Source organism: Acomys minous, assembly GCF_964271855.1.
Source record: "Acomys minous genome assembly, chromosome: 12".
Classification (NCBI taxonomy): domain Eukaryota; kingdom Metazoa; phylum Chordata; class Mammalia; order Rodentia; family Muridae; genus Acomys; species Acomys minous.
In genome coordinates, this window is record NC_140493.1 from 93,185,687 (window position 1) to 93,203,137 (window position 17,451).

Consider the following 17,451-nt stretch of genomic DNA (forward strand, 5'->3'; position numbering starts at 1 on the left):
TTCCACAGCTACATTAAGATCTACTCTTCATAGGGACGCCCCCTCCCAAGGTGCTTTTGTAGTATACATTGGTTATTTATAAAACACTGGTTTTAAGATTTATAAGCCTAAACACTGACACATTTTATTCTCCATCACCCAAAATAAATCACACGTATTAACGCAAAGAGCTACAGTCATTAACATCAGGAAACTACGGAATAGGGTGAATGTAATTTTTTCTTAATTTTTACAATTCTTTTCTCCTTTTCTAAGGTCAAATTTTACAAATAGCAACAAACACTGCCAGTATTTTTCCCCCTTAGATAAACAGACAACTTGTCTTCTTTCATTTTTGAGGCAGTGCCTGCCATGCCCCAGCTGATCTGCATCCTTTCAGGGCAATGGCACAGCTGAATGCATGTACTGGACCAAGCTGCACCCCAAACCCCTGCAGAACACTTCTCATCCAGGCCACCCCAGACACTTCTGCAGAGAAAGAGAGCACTTTTTAATTAATAAACTTTACTTTGAAAGCAGCTTTTCAAAAAAGAATATGGGGAGGGGGGTTTAATTAATGTATTTAATTTGACCGCAGCTGGCCTATTGAGACATGGACTCAATCTGTAGCCCTGGCCAGTCTGGGACTTGCTATGTAGCCCAAGTGCTCAGAGCAGCTGTCGGTTCACAGAGCAAGCTGAGCGGAGTACAGCAGTCCCAATACCTCCTGGCCCTGCCTCATGCGCAGTGGAAACACACTTCATCTGAGAAAGGAATCTCTTGATGACTCTGTGACTCCCAACAATCTTCAATACAGCCATTAGGGCTTAAAAGAGCCACACACACAGGACCCTTTCCCAGCACAGTGTCCTATGCAGAACCTGCCCTGGCAAATGAGGTCCACTGGATTTTTTTTTCACATGTAATTAGGAATAAGTATTAAGGAGGCTTAAGCAGGGGAATGCTGAGAGTTCTCTGGGTTAGAGGGTGAAACCTGTTAAAAAACACACGCACACACCTGTTTACATATACGTGTGCTGCGGGATGCTTTAATCATCTTATCCCTCTTACACGCAGAAATTTTGTTCGTTTGTTTTTCCAGACAGGGTTTCTCTGTGTAGCCTTGGCTGTCCCGAACTCACTTTGTAGACCAGGCTGGCCTCCTGCCTCTGCCTCCCCGAGTGCTGGGATTAAAGGGGTGCACCACCACCGTCCGGCACAAATTTATTTTGATTAGTGTTAAAAAAATAATTTTCCCTAAACATTGACAAAAAGACCGAGAAACTGATTTGCCAGGGAAAGCCAGCCCTACATTAAATATATATTGTGTCCAAATCACGAGCAGGAAAAACTCAAAGGCTAGCTATTTTAATGATAAACTCACATTGTTTGGTTTACAGGAAAGGTAATTACACAGCTGGCACTTGGGTTTTGAGGTTTTTTAGGATTTTGTAGGAGTAGGAGGGGGAGACAAAGGAAAGGACTAATGTATTTAGATTCTGGGGGGCGGGGTGGGGGATGGAAGCTTGCTAAAAGCAAAACAAAGTTAGCATCAGACAAGATGTGGGAAACACGCAATTTAGTAAGCTTCCACATAAGCAGGGGCTCGGTCCTGACTCAAGAGCTCAGACTCTCATACCGAGAGCAAGAGGTCGGGTCTCGGGACACCGCAAACTAATCAAATCAATCAGCCGTCGGGAAAGCAGGTGGCTGCGCAGACGGGGCAGGGTTTTCCTTCCCTAATCCCATCAGTTTTCAGAAATGGCGTCTACAAAAACTACCCAAACATCCCCCCTAATAAATTGCACCCCTCCTCCACAGTAGGGAAGCCATTATTTACGAGAAGTTTTACTTTCTCTTTCAAGATCGGCTGGCTTCCTCCTGCCCCACATGGGGCCACGGCTTGGGCTTGGATGGGCTGCGGGTTCGCTCCCGTCTGAGTTTGAACCTGACGGAAGCCAAGTCCTTCTTATCCATACATAAGGCCATCCAGCGGGCTCCTTAGCGTCCAAAGAAAAGTTACGATGAAACAAAAATGTCGAAGGACGTTCGTGAACATCTGCACACCCACACGCCTCACACACACTTGCTCATGCACATGCGCAGAGATAAATGGAGATGTAGCAGGTGCACAGGCCACAGCTAATCAATCTCCAGCCTCACGTGGCCATTCCCAGGGGGTCATCTAAGCTACCTGGGTGCCTCCTCCCGCCCCCCCCAACCCCCAAGCCAAATTGTGCACTGACTGAACATAGTGTCTCCTGCCTGCAGTTCTAGCCTCTCGGGATGCTGGAGCATGATCCTCAGATCTTTCTAAAATATAAATATAAAAGAAAAATTTTAAGTTGACCTATTTTCCTCACACTAATTCAAAACAGAACTCCTCCTGGTAGCATCTTCCTAAGAAAAAGTCAACCCTTAATCATTCCCCTGCCCTTCAACTAGCCAATATTATCGGTACTTTTTTTTTTTTTTTTTTTTGGTATGGACCAGTGTGTGGTGGCACATACCTTACCTTTCCTTTAATACAAACACTAGGGAGGCAAGGCAGGAGGAACTCTTTGAGTTTGATGCTAGCTTAGTTTATATAGTAAGTTTCTGGGCTACATAGAGACTATATATATATATATATACACACATATATATAATTAAAATTCTGCACAGTACAGGAGACTGAACTCAAAGCTCTGTGCATGAAGGTATGCTCTTTACCACTGAGTTGTCTCTGGCCCTTTTTCAAGAAACTCACTCAGTAAGTCCCAGGCTGGTCTCAAATACCCAATCCTCCTGCCTCAGCCTTCATCATCCCTGGGGTTACAGGCCTGTGCCGCCAATCAGACTAGCTCTACTTCTCTTTAAGAAGAAATTTGTTATATTAATTTACTCGTGTACGTGTCTGCGGGCATGCCATGTTGCAGGTTTGGACGTCAGAGGACAACTTATGGAAATCAGTGCTCACCCTCCACCACATGGGTTCCAGGAATCGAACTCAGGCGGTCAAGCTTGGCGGCAAACACCTTTACCCACTGAGCCAGGCCACCAGCAACACCTACCACCACCCTTTTCTCAAGACAGTGTCTCACACGGCCCAGACTGCTCGCACACTCCCAATGTAGTCTCCACCTCCCAAGGGCTGGGGATTTTACAGGAGTTGCCACTACATCCTAGTTTATGTAGTCAGTCCTAGGGATGGAGGCCATGGCTTCACGCATGCTAGGGAAACACTCTACCAATTCTGACACATTCTGCCTGTAGCTGTCCTTCTGACGGCATGAAAAACCCTAAGGGACTGTCACGGAGGTTTTTTTGCTTTTTGTTGTTGTTGTTGTTGTTGGTTTTTTTTTTTTTTTTTTTTGGTTTTTCGAAACAGGGTTTCTCTGTGTAGCCTTAGCTGTCCTGGACTCACTTTGTAGTCCAGGCTGGCCTCGAACTCACAGCGATCCGCCTGCCTCTGCCTCCCGAGTGCTGGGATTAAAGGCGTGCGCCACCACGCCCGGCTTGTCACGGAGTTTTAAATGTGTGGACTATTACTTAAGATAAATGAGGGGTAATGACAGAGCTTTGCACCTGCGCAGAGGCTTACCATAAGGACCTTTATGTAACAGGAATTCACCGTTTGCCATGTCTATGGCTTTACCTGAAAGCTGCCATCTCCTCCACCACAGTGTAAATCCCCAGTCCTTTTAGCTTTTCCCCGGTGGGTCAAAATCTCCCAATTACTCTCTCTTTCCTTTGGGTCACTAATGGTATCATGAATCATAACTTGCCCAACTTTGTAGCCAGAGGGGGAATAATAGACTGCAGACTTCAATAATAATAGTTAACAGTATTTGAAAGTTAGCTGTGTGCTAGGCGCTCTGCAAAATACCTTATGATATAACACATTTTCTCACTTAGTCTTTCACAATTACCCTGTGAGTGGGCCTAGTAGGCAGTCTGTGGACAAAGAAATGGAAACTCAGAGAAGTTAAAGCAACCAGCCTTAAGGACAAAGAGGGGCACGTCCAAAAATTCAAACTCAAAAGTGTCTGGCCTCACAGTACTACTTTAGAATGCTGTCACAGCTGTATACCACAAAAGCCTCAAGAACATTACCCAAGTGCATCAACCCTGCAATGGTTACCTGAGGAAAGCTCAGAATGTGAGCTTCTCCACTGACGCAATTAAAAGGTCAAAGGTCAGGTAAACCAGTCAATAGTTAGTAAAGTCATTCATTACCACAGACAGAGCTAGCAGGAAGGGAAGCTATTATTTTGTTGAGCTCTTTAAATTCTTTTCTTTTCTTTTCTGTTTTTTTTTGAGACAGGGTTTCTCTGTGTAGCCTGAGCTATCCGGGACTCACTCTGTAGACCAGGCTGGCCTCGAACTCACAGCAATCCACCTGCCTCTGCCTCCCGAGTGCTAGGATTAAAGGGATGCACCACCACGCTCGGCTTTAAATGATTTTCAATAAATAGACTCAAGATCAACTGGTAAATTAAAAAAGTATCCGGAGGGACACTCATTCAACTATTAACAGGAAAACAAGTTTAGCTTTTTATAGCAGCATATGTTACTTTTGTTAAAAGAGTACCACTTACTTGGAGGACATTCCTAGTCACTAGTCACTTATGAACAGAAGAGAAGGGACAAAAGATGTGGCTCTGTGGCTTTCTCCCTGTCTCCTTCTCCTAAATTAAGAGCTTCCACTTATAGCCCCTGAACACACTACGCTGTTTTAAGCTCTGCACACCCATGCTCCTTCCACCTTGAACGCAACCTTTACTGCTCTGCAGGAAGTCCTGTAATTCCTACAGGGGTTCCCTGTAACCCCTCAGCCCTGAAGAGAATGAACCTCTTTTCTTGGGCCCTTCCCAAGAACTTAGACACACAGCTATAGAGCAGCACGCTGTGAACACTTCGCTAACATGGTCTTAATGAAATTTCTTGCTTTGTTTCACTTTGAGACAGGGTCTCCCTGTGTAGCTCAAGCTAACTCAGAACTCAAGATGTTCCCTCCGGCCTCAGCCCGCTAACTGCTAGGATTGCAGGCAGGTGCCCCCAGGCCTGGCTCTCACCTTGTATACAACACTCTGCCTGTATGTGCGTCTGCACGCCAGAAGAGGGCATGAGATCACATTATAGATGGTTGTGAGCCGCCATGTGGTTGCTGGGAATTGAACTCAGGACCTCTGGAAGAACAGACAGTGCTCTTAACCTCTGAGCCATCTTTTCAGCCCTGTCTCTCATTTTTAAAAAGAAAAAGAAAAAAAGATAAGAAAACTGAGGCTCAGCCAGGCGTGGTGATGCATGCCTTTAATCCCAGCAGAGGCAGACAGGCAGATCTCTGTGAGTTCGAGGCTGGCCTGGTCTACAGAAGTTCCAGGACAGCCAGGGCTGACCAGGAAGTAGCCCATCCAGGATCCAATGCCAGATTTCTTTGCCTCTGTATGTAGCCTTAGTCTTAAGCCACCCTTTTGTCCTAAATGCACACTGCACATGCCCTGGTCCCCACCAATTCTTCCGTGCCATAAGAACTAAGGTGAGATTTTGAATATTCATTCTCCTTGGATCCTGCCCAGCTCTTACTCTCTGCTGTTGTCTACAAAGAGTTCCAGGCCAACTGAGACGCTGGCTCAGAACAAACAAACAAACAAACACTAAGCTCATGTCTGCGATTGTAGCATGTGGCTAAGCACTGAGGCAAGAAAATGGCTGAGTTTGAAGCGAGGCTGGGCTCCTTAGTGAATTCCAGGCCTGCTTGGGGTAGAGAGTAAGACCCTGCCTCAAAAACAAAAACAAAACAAAACAAAACAAAAAAAAAAAAGGCTAGGCAGATCCATGTATGATGGTATGTTAGTGTTTGTTTGTTTGTTCTGAGACAGGGTCTCAGCTGGCCTGGAACTCTTTGTAGTCCAGGCTGACCTTGAATTCTTAGAGATGCAACAGCCTCTGCTTCCCAAGTGCTGGGATTAAAGACATGTGCGACCAGCCAGGCTCGTTTGCCTAGCTTTGTGTGTGTGGGGTGTGTGTGTGTGTGTGTGTGTGTGTGTGTGTGTGTTGTGGTATGTTTGCTAACCTGAATAAAAGTATACCAAACCTAACATGAAAAATGAGAACCATAGTAGAAATTCACTTCCAAATATTACTCTTTTAAACAAATTATTTCCAAGAATTTGCCACCAAATACAACCTGGCCATCCCAACTCTGAGCCACAGTAAGCTGAGGCTCCCAGCAACAAGCAGGACATTCTTTTCACCACCAAAGACAGCAAGGCAATGACATCCTCCCGTATTTCACTGAGACACCGACAACACCAGAGTCCATCAATATTTAGTGTTGTCCCTCAAGTACTCTTTAGATGAAAATTTTCGCTATGTTTTTTTTTCTTTTCTTTCTTTCTTTTTTTCTTTATTATTATTATTTTTTAATCCAAACGTTTGGGTAGAGCTTTAAAATACTAATGACATAAGATATGTTACATAGGCCGCATGGTGGTGGCAAACGCCTGTAATCCCAGCATATAGAAGGCAGAGGCAGGCTGATCTCTGTGAGTTCAAGGCCAGCCTGGTCTACAAAGCAAGTCCATGACAGCCAAGGCTACACAAAGCAACCCTGTCATCAAAAACAAAAACAAAAAAAACAAAAACAAAAAAATTTTTAAATACAAAATAAATAATTTTAAAAATGTGTTACACAATAAAGCACTTGCTTAGCAGGGTGGGTTGCTTCCCCCAGAAAGGGAGAAAAGGATAGTGATGGAGAGGGAAACTGAGGCAGGAAGAAGACACAGGTGTGACGCCCTGCCCTCTTTAGTGACAACTTGTTGTATTAGAGGATAAAGCATTTTTTTCTTTTTTCTTTTTTTTTTAAGATTTATTTATTTATTATGTATACACTGCTCTGCCTGCTTATACCCCTGTAGGCCAGAAGAGGGCATCAGATCTCATTATAGATGGTTGTGAGCCACCATGTGGTTGCTGGGAACTGAACTCAGGACCTCTGGAAGAGCAGTCAGAGCTCTTAACCACTGAGCCATCTCTCCAGCCCCGGATAAAGCATTTTTCAAGCTGCCCCAATAGACTGCAAAGTCTACAAACAAGGTCTCTCAGTCTCCCTAGCAGTTTTCACACAGTTAGAAAGAGTGATTATGTACTCACTGAGATGCACACCAGAAACAGCAGCTAAAGGCTACTGGGCTTGGGCATCTCGATTGGTGCTCACTAGCTCTGCCCGTCCCACAGTTGAACGTCAAGACATACAAAAGCCAAAAGAAAACGGAACTTTCTGCAGACAGAAATGACCACTGACCACAATGCTCTCTGGCTTAAATGTCATCGAAGTCCCAGCTACCCTATACCTAAAATTTAACGATTAGTCTCCATCCATAAATAGCTTAAGTTTGACAGTAAATTATGCTAACAAGAAAAAAATTTACTTCTCAACTGGGCATGGTGTGGCAGGCCTTTAATCCCAGCACTCAGGAGGCAGAGGCAGGAGGACCTCTGTGAGTTCGAGGCCAGCCTGGCCTACAAAGTCAGTTCCAGGATATACAGGGCTATTACACAGAGAAACCCTGTCTTGAAAAACCAAAAAGAAAAAAGAAAAGAAAAGGAAGAAAGAAAGAAAAGAAAAAAAGTACTTCTCAAGACACAGAACAGAAATAAATAAACTTTAAAAATAAATCAATAAATAAAAGAGGGGCTGGTGAGTTGGCTCAGTAGTTAAGAGCACTGCCTGCTCTTCCAGAGGACCCAGGTTCAACTCCCAGCACCCACATGGCAGCTCACAACTGTCTACAACTCCAGTTCCAGGGTACCTAGCACCCTCACACTCAGACATGCACACAGGCAAAACACTAATGCAAATAAAATAAAAGTAAGTGAGTCTAAAAAGAGACACAGGACAGTAAGTTAGCAAGCAGTCATTAAGCATTTCTCTCCCTGAGTCTTTCAGCCTGCTGCTAGTGTTCACTATCCAGAATGTCACTGACATTTCTCATCAGGGGCTACGCTCACTCGACACTGAAACGGAATACTTAAGCGTGGACCAAGAAATACAGAAAAGGCACAAGTTTCACCACTGTGACACACTATGCCTTAGGCAAGTGTCTTGTCCTTTTGGCCTCAATTTCCTTATCTCCAAAATGAGGTTGACATTCTGTGAACAACCTACCTCACAGGCCCTTTGAAGGGCCTCATGACTGTGAATTATTTCTAAGTGGTTATTCGTCCGCAGTGAACTACACATGAACATAAAAGATTCATGAGTCCGCTAATGGTTCTTTGTGGTGAGTGTGCTAACAGACTAAGAACAAACAGGCCAACTTTTTCATTATTATTATCATCCCCGATTTTCTTCCCAATGGCTCTTCCAAAAGAGCCATCCAATTAGCAGGACCCACTTGGTGGTTCACAGCCAACCAGGAACTAGTTCCAGAGGATCTGACATCGTCTTCTGGCCTCCTCGAACACTGGACACACCACACATGGCACACAGATATATATACAGGCAAAACATCCATACACATAAAGATAAATAAAATCTGTAAAAAAAAAAAAGGGGGGGGGGAGGAAGGGTCTGCTAGTGTTCTGGTCTGGCACATACAATAATGAGACAAACATGTTTCCTCAAGGAACATAAACATTATTTAATATTTTAAAAAGGCTATCTCAAGACCTAACAGTCTAATTCCACATATAAAAGGATTTATTGCTTTGATATATTCAAATCAATGCTTTACCTGTACTGCCAGCCCAACATTTACAATGCACACACAGAATAAATAAGCCCTTTAATATGGCAAACAGCAGGTATAAACTGTACACATTTTGAATAAGAAAAATGAATAAGCACTGTGTATGAATACACAGGTCAATTGATACAACAGAGGGAAGTGGACTGGGTAATCAAGAGAGTGACTTGCGTGACAGTCTGGATTTTGGTAACTTACTTACAGCCACACACCCCCAGCAGGTAAAGTTTACGCACACAACTCAGTCAAGGCCAGCCAGTCTTTGTTTCCCTAGCTTCTGCATTTACCCAAGAGCTTGGCTCTGAGACAGAAAACTCCCACTCTTGATTGGCTCACTCGGTCCTATGCAATTAAGCAACACCACAATCCAGTAAACGCAATGGCTCAATTATTTATCGTCTAGTCGAGTTTACCAGGTGTTTATGAGAGAACAACGTCAAAAGAGGAAAGAGGTTTGTTGCTCTTTAGAGCTGGTTTGACCAGAGATTTACTTTGAATTTTAAAAAAAAAAAAAAAAAATTTTTTTTTTTCCTTAACAAGATGAGGGGAAGTATAGAAAGAGATGGGAGAGAATTTAGAAAGAACACAAGTTTGTCAATTTCCTATAGGAAATCTGATTCTTATGAAAAAAAAAAAATCTTACCCACAAGTAGCCAGCCCAAGAGGCTGGGGGCGGGGTGGGAGGCACAACAGTTCCCACTTCCTAAGGTACAAGTGGGCTGCTGAAGGGGCAAAGCAAGGCAAGACAAGGAAAGTGGCTTAGCACGGAGCCGCCAGGCCCCGCACGGGGGCGGGAAGATGGCTCTTTCCAAATCACCAACCTCAATGATCTCTACTGGTGTGACAGTGGCTCTGGTGGCCCGAGTGTCCCTGGCCTTCCGGAGCAGTCACTGGAGAGCCACCGTAGTTCACTTCTGTCACCCTCCCCCACGGTCCGACCCCAGGACTCATCACTCCCCGTCCGCATCTCCCCCTGGAAACTTCCAGCGCCCCTTCCCTTCCCAGGCCGGCTCCTGTCATCCGGACAGCTGTCTCTCCCGCGCGACCCTCTGAGTCTCCTCCTACCCTCTCGTCCCACTTAAATGTTCATTCACGCCACTAAGCACCCCTAAAGCTGCATCCGCGCGACGCCCCCACGGGGTCCTACGGACAGCGTGCCGTCGGGGAGGTGGCCCCACCCTGCACCCCCTTCACCTGTCTCCCGGGCTGAGGCCCGACTGGCCGGGCTGCGCTGGCTCCAGATGCGAGCAGCTGGGGTTCCCAAGGGCCGCCTGGCTTCTCCTAGTCGACTCGGTCAGGCGACACCGAGCGGGGTTGTGCCTCAGCGACCCGGTTAAGGCTCGTTCCCTCCGCCGCGACGTCGGAACCCCAAGCTCCCCCTCCCGGTCTACACTGCAGCTCCGGAAACCGCTGAATTACAGCCCCTCCAGCCAATCCCCACCCAGCTGCCACTGGCCAAGACACGCCTCCATGCATAATTAAAGAATGGCCAGCTGGCTAGGCCACCCTGAGGCCTCTGGGCGAGCGCTGTGCTTCCGAAGCCCCGCCTACTGGCCAATGAGGAACGCCTCTACGAGAGAAGGTGGGGTCGAGAAGTTCTGGGCACGCCTCCCTTTGCTGGCTGTTCCGAGAGCTTCTTGTTTCTCCCTCCGCGATCAAGGGAAGAGCAGAGGCCTAGCTCACAAAAAGCCCAGGGGGAGGGAGGACACATTAGCAGAATGTCCTGCTGAAAACTCAGCTGAGTTCCTGGCAGTGCGTGACGTCAAGACACTTTAAATGCCCTGATACGGCTCGCTTCTGCCCGCTCTCCTCCTTCCCGGCCCTTGGCACCACGTGGGGGGCGAGATTGTGAGCCTCCTTACCACGTGGGAATCAGGCAGTTAGGCGGTCTCCAGGTATCACCCCACTTGTACATTTGGGTTTCTGGGGACATCAAAAAGAGCATGGGCGAGTCCGGGTGCTCTGAACTTCAGTTTCTGCGTGAGTCTGGACATACACCCGGAAATATGACGTGGAAATAAAGTAATTACTAGATTGCGTGGGGGAGAATAGTGGCCATAACCCAGTGCTATAACTATCGTTTCAACCTTGAAAGTCAACAGCAAGGCTAATTGGTCAGCTCACAGAAATGCAAAGATCCTACACCTGACACCAATACATAGTATTTGCCCTTTCTTTTCTTTCTTTCTTTCTCTCTCTCTCTCTCTCTCTCTCTCTCTCTCTCTCTCTCTCTCTCTTTCTTTCCTTCCTTCTTTCTTTCATTAAACTTTGTTATATTGGATCTTAAAATTCTGTAACAGAGAGCCTGGTCCAGTAATCCTAGCACTCAGAGAAACAGAGGCAGGCGGATCTCTGTGAGTTCGAGGCCAGCCTGGTCTACAAAGCAAGTCTAGGACACCAAGACTACAGAGAGAAACCCTGTCTGGAAAAACAAAACAAAGTTCTGTAACAGAATTTTGACTAGTTGTTTCCAATAAAAAATATTTATTTTAGGGGCTGGAGAAATGCCTCAGCAGTGAAAGAGACTGGCTGGTCCTGGTGGAGAATTTAGATGCAAATCCCAGCACCCACATGATGGCTCTCAGCCACCTGTAACTCCAGTCCCAGGAGATCTGGAGACCCTCCTCAGGCCTCTGCCAGCACTAGGAACACAAATATGGTGAACAAACATCCATATAAATGCTTTTGTTTTGTTTTTAATTAGGTACTGATTTTAAAAACTGAAACTAACACACACAAAAGACTCCTCATAAAATTTCTCCTCCTGATGGTTTTAGGATTCATTGTTATCTTTAATTAGTCTTCTACCATTACGCTTAATTGTCCAGATGAAAGAACTAGTTCTGGGGCAGTCTTTCACCACCGTTTTAAGATTAGGGTGGCACCTGTTAGAGATAATATTCATTTAGCCTTTTCTGAGGTCTTGAAGCTCTTGAAATTATCCAACCTCTTTCCATCTTGACTGTTGGGTGTGCAGATTTTATATAATAGAGGATGACCTTTGTGTACTGTAGTGATCTGATGGTATATTGATGGTGCAGACTTACAAGTATATCAAGAGTTTGTGTTGCTTGTGTTTAACACAGAGGGGAAAAGGTAAAATCTAAAAGGGAGGCTGGTGGTTGTGGCACATACCTGTGATCCCAGTACTCAAGGAGACAGAGTCAGGTGGATCGCTGTGAGTCCAGATCAGCCAACAGCCAAGGCTATATAGAGAAACCCTGTCTTGGCACTGGAGAGATGGCTCAGACCTTAAGAGCACTGGCTGCTCTTCCTGAGTTCAATTCCCAGCAACGACATGGTGGCTCACAACCATCTATAATGAGATCTGGTGCCCCCTTCTGGCATGCAGGTGTACATGCAGGCAGAACCCTGTGTACGTAATAAATAAATCTTGGGGGAAAAGAGAGAAAGAAAAACCCTGTCTTGAAAAACAAAAAACAAAAACACACAAACAAAAATCTAAATGGGCCTGTTATGTCACCATACAGACAGCCCAATGACATATTTTTAAACACAGCTACTACACATCCATACAGTTCCGGAAACAAAGTTTTTGTTTTCTTTTATTATTACTCTCATGGCTTCTTCAGACAGGACCTCAGATTTTCCAGCCTCTATCTCCTGAGTGCACTGAGATTGAAGACATTCCTACCACACCCCCAGCTAGTTGGGGAAAAAAAATTGTTTTTGTTTTGTTTGTTTGTTTCTCAAGACAGGGTTTCTCTGTGTAGCCCTAGCTGTCCTGGAACTCTCCCTATAGGCCAGGCTGGCCTCAAACTCACAGATATCCACCTGCCTCTGACAACTAAGTGCTGGGGTTAAAGTCGTATGCCACAACTGCCTGGATAAATTGGAAAAAAAATTACATTTTTTAAAAGATTTCTTTATTTATTACATATACTGTGCTGAAGGCCAGAAGAGGGCACCAGATCTCATTATAGATGGTTGTGAGCCACCATGTGGTTGCTGGGAATTAATTGAACTCAGGACCTTTGGAAGAACAGATGGTGCTCTTAACTGCTGAGCCATCTCCCCAGCCCCCTAGATTGAAATTTTTAAATAAAAATCTTCTCTTTCTTCCACCACTCCTTTTCTTTCTTTTCTTTTCTTTTTAAAATTTATTTATTTTTAGGCCGGGCGTGGTGGCGCACGCCTTTAATCCCAGCACTCGGGAGGCAGAGGCAGGCGGATCACTGTGAGTTCGAGGCCAGCCTGGTCTACAAAGTGAGTCCAGGACAGCCAGGGATACACAGAGAAACCCTGTCTCAAAAAAACCAAAAAAAAAAAAAAATTATTTATTTTTATGTGCATTGGTCTTTTACCTGCATGTATGTCTGTGTAAGGGTGTCAGATTCCCCTGGAACTGGAGTTAGAAACAGTTGTGGGCTGCCATGCAGATGCTGAGAACTGAACCTGGGTCCTCTGGAAGCGCAGCCAGTGCTCTTAACCACTGAGTCATCTCTCTGCCGCCGCCCCTCCCCCCCCATCACTCCTCTTCACTAAAGATAGATATTGTTATTCATTTCTGGCAAGAAAAATCAATAACTATCAACCTTTCCTGGGTCACGGGTCCTTCTTCAATATTAACAGAAACTATAAATTCTGGGCCCCAGGAAAGAGACAGCCCAAACTTTTGTTTTGATTTCTCTTATTGTTTTTTGTTTGTTTATTTGTTTGTTTTGTTTTGCTGTGTTTCAAAACAGGGTTTCTCCGTCACACAGAGCCCCTGGCTGTCCTGGACTCTCTTTGTAGACCAGGCTGGCCTCCAACTCACAGAAATCCACCTGCCTCTGCCTCCCAAGTATTGGGATTAAAGGTGTGTACCAGCACACCCAGCCCAAGCTTTTACTCACATCTCCTATAATGGCTTCCCAGCCTTCAGATTGGGACCTCAGGTACCACCTCAGATCCATGTTTAGAATAGAACCCAGGACTCTGTATATGCTAAAGTACGGGTTCAACCATGAGCCACTTCCCCAGCCGATGCCTATTTTGAAAGTGGGAAGGGAATGCCTCTAGGAGGGTCATTAATGTTGGACATAAGTCCTCCCACTGCCCAGGAGATCCACTGCAGTGTGGAAACTGTTGTATTTACCTAGAGAGGGCTATGGAGAGAGAGCACAAGTGATCCTCTTTATAGCAGGATTTTTTTTTTGTTTTTGTTTTTTTTGTTTTTGTTTTTTGAGACAAGGTTTCTCTGTGTACCCTTGGTTATCCTGGACTTGCTTTGTAGACTAAGCTGGCCTCGAACTCATAGAGATCCGCCTACCTCCACCTCCCAAGTGCTGGGAATAAAGGTGTGCGCCACCACTCTGGGCCTATCTCCTTGCTCTTAAATGTGTCAGCTCCCCTTTAACTTTGTATCTTTGTGGCTATACTTTCTTCCACCTAGAATATACTCTCCCACGCCCCATGAGAAAACTATGATTCTTCTAAGAATCACCTTCTCTTGGTTTTCCTAGATATTTTCGGCATAGTTAATATATTCTGTTCTACTGCCTTGGCAAGCCCTTTCCCCATCTAAATTAACGTTCATCTTCTTGAGGTGTAATGTATCCATTTGTTGGCCTCTTTCCTAGTAAATAAAATTAATGATTAAAATGTATTAATTTCAATGTTCTACTAACTATCCTAGGTATCTGACTCAGTGATACAGATATTATAATTCTTGTCTTGGGCATAGGGGCTGAGGCAAGGTCTTCCTTGTAGCTCTGGCTAGCCTAAAATAAGCTGCATAGACCAGGCTAGCTCAAACTTACAATGATCCTCTTGCCTCTGCCTCCCATATTCTTGGATTGCAAGTATGAGTTACAATGCCTAGGTTCCCACCCCCCCACCCCCCACACCCCCCCCCACCCCCCACCCCACCCCCCTCCTGCCTCCTGAAACAGTGTCTCCTTTAGCCCAAACTTGCTTCAAACTTACTTTGTAGCTGAGGCTGGGTCTTTTGTTTTGTTTTGTTTTGTTTTTGTTTTTGTTTTTCAAGACAGGGTTTCTCTGTGTAGCTTTTGCTGTCCTGGACTCACTTTGTAGACCAGGCTGGCCTCGAACTCACAGTGATCCGCCCGCCTCTGCCTCCCGAGTGCTGGGATTAAAGGCGCGCGCCACCACGCCCGGCAAGGCTGGGTCTTAAAATTCCTGATTCTCCTACCTCCACCTTTCAGGCAGTAGGATTGCAGGCCTATAGTTATTGTTTTACAGATTTAGGAAGTAAAAGACCGTTTTAGGGGCTGGAGAGATAGCCCAGAGGTTAAGAACACTGGCTGATTTTCCAAAGTTCAATTCCCAGCAACCACATGGTTGGCTCACAACCATCATAATGAGATCTGATGCCCTCTTCTGGCCTGCAGGTGTTACATGCAGGCAGACACTGTATAATAAATAATTCTTTTTTTATTTTTTTTTTAAGACTGCAGGTGTTACATGCAGGCAGAACACTGTATAATAAATAATTCATTTTTTAAAGACTTTTCTAGTGTGCCTCTTGAGATGTGTCACAACAAAAAGGCGTGTGTGTGTGTGTGTGTGTGTGTGTGTGTGTGTGTGTGTAATATTGCACACCTGTAGTCCAGAACTCTGTAATCAGCACTCAGAAAGCAGAGGTAGGGCAAAAGGGTAATAGTAGTAGTATATAGTAAGCTCAAGGCCAGCCTGGGCTACATGACACTTTATTTCAAAACACAGAAATAAAACCTACATCCAATGAGCCTACACATCTGAAAACCCCTACAGTCCCCCATCTATAAGCAGTCTACATAACTAGTGTAATCCACTCTCTGAAGGACTTGCTTTATTTTTTCCTGGTTGCATGAGACAGGGTCTCCTGTAGCCCAGGCCAGCCTTGAACTTGGTATAACCTCACGTTCCTGGTCCTCCTGCCCCCCCACCGCCTGTGTGTCGTGATTACAGGTATATACCCCCACACCCGGCAGAACGATTCACGTCTCACAAGCACAGTGAAGCAGAAATGTCAGCTTCCACCTGACTTGGCTTGAACATGGTGAACAAGGGTGCTTAGAAACCAGCCACCATGTTGTGTGGAAGCCCAAGCTCCCTGAGGAGGCGATGAGAAGGTGTTCTGACTAACAACCCAGCTAAAGCTCAGAAAGCAAGCTGACCTGGCGAGTCAGCCACCCTCCGGTGAGTCCAGGTCCCAGTTTTCATGCCATCCTAAAGCCACAGAGAACAGAAGTGGCCAATTAATAAGACCTAGCCAGATAGCAAATCCGTGAGCAAAATAAACTGCCATTGCTCTGAATGACTGAATGTCGGGCTGGAGCGACGGATGAGCAGTGAAGAGCACACAGTGAGGGTCCAGAGGAGTGACACACACATTAACCCCAGCATTGAGGCAGAGGCAGATGGGTCTCTGTGAGTTCAAGGCCAGCCTGATTTACACAGCGCATTTCAGACCAGCCAGAGCTACAAAGTGAAACCCTCTCCCCAAGAACAACAACAAGAAATCACTTACTGTTTTATGGAGAGAAGCTGGGTTCAGACCCTAGCACCCACATGGCGGCTGTAACTCTGGTTCCAGAAGATCAAATGTCCTTCTAGCCTCCCATAGGTGGATGCATGCACTTGGTGCACAGACACAGGTGCAGGCAAAACACTCATACACTCATATACATGAAGTAAAAATAAATAAAATCTTTTTTTAAATGTTTGTATGAGTCAGGTAGTGGTGGTACATGCCTTTAATCCTAGAACTCAGGAGGCAGAGGCAGGTTGATCTCTGAGCTCAAGGCCAGCCTGGTCTACAGAGAAAGATCCAGGACAGCCAAGGCTACACAGAGAAAACCCTGTCTGAAACCCCACCCCCTAAAACCTTATTTGTATGTGTGTACCTGGAAGCCAAACTCAGGATTTTTGGGAGAATAGCCAGTGTTTTTAACCCATAATCCATCTCTCTAATCCATTAAAAATGAAAATAATAATAATAATAATAATAATAATAATAATAATAATAATAATAATAATAATAATAACAACAACAATAAATTTAGTGATGGCTCATCACACAGCTATAGGTAACCAGGTTAGTTTTTCATTTGTTACCTGAAAGATTCAGGAACTATAGGATAGCTCAAGAATTGAGACTGGAAAAAAAAAAGAATTGACAGTGGTGCAACTTCCTAAGGTTCCAGAAACATTTTTTTAACTTTTTTTTTAAAGATTTATTTATTATGTATACAATATTTGCCTGCACATGTGCCTGTCCGCCAGAAGAGGGCACCAGATCCTAGTATAGCCGGTTGTGAGCCACCATGTGGTTGCTGGGAATTGAACTCGGGACTTCTGGAAGAACAGACAGTGCTCTTAACCTCTGAGTCATCTCTCTAGCCCTAGAAACGTTTTATTTACTCTCCGTTCCCTGGAGGTCTTCTTGATCCCTGCATAAGAAGAAGGCACGGCAAAGACAAGATTTGGAGAAGTGCCTTGAAAATGTTAAGCGGGTGGTAAGTTGCTGTAGTGATGAAACAGTACAAGAAGCAACTGTGTGGGTGCTGGGATTCTCATGGGCCTCAGGCATAGACATCAGCATCACAGGCATCAACAAGTCTATTTACTTGGAGCATCTTAGGCTCTCCTGCAAAAACACTTCTCAGGCATCAACATTGGACTATCTCTCTTCCCCCCTGTCTAGAGAACGGGCCTCTCCATTCAGTACCAAGGCCAAGGTTTCTACCCTATATTGCTTAAAACATTATTCATACCGTGTCATTCTGTTCCT

At 45.1% G+C, this 17,451-nt stretch overlaps 1 protein-coding gene across 4 annotated transcripts in view; it reads right to left on the reverse strand.

Moving 5' to 3' along the window:
* STAT3 (signal transducer and activator of transcription 3) overlaps window positions 1–10,160 on the reverse strand; it is a 57,872-nt gene extending 47,712 nt beyond the window's left edge. For 3 of the 4 annotated variants that reach the window (XM_084748784.1, XM_084748782.1, XM_084748783.1), the window contains exon 1: window positions 9,909–10,160. The gene's annotated coding sequence lies outside the window, so the exon portion shown is untranslated. The remainder of the gene's footprint in view (window positions 1–9,908) is intronic. The other variant, XM_084748781.1, reaches the window with a different exon arrangement.
* Between the last annotated feature and the right edge of the window lie 7,291 nt (window positions 10,161–17,451).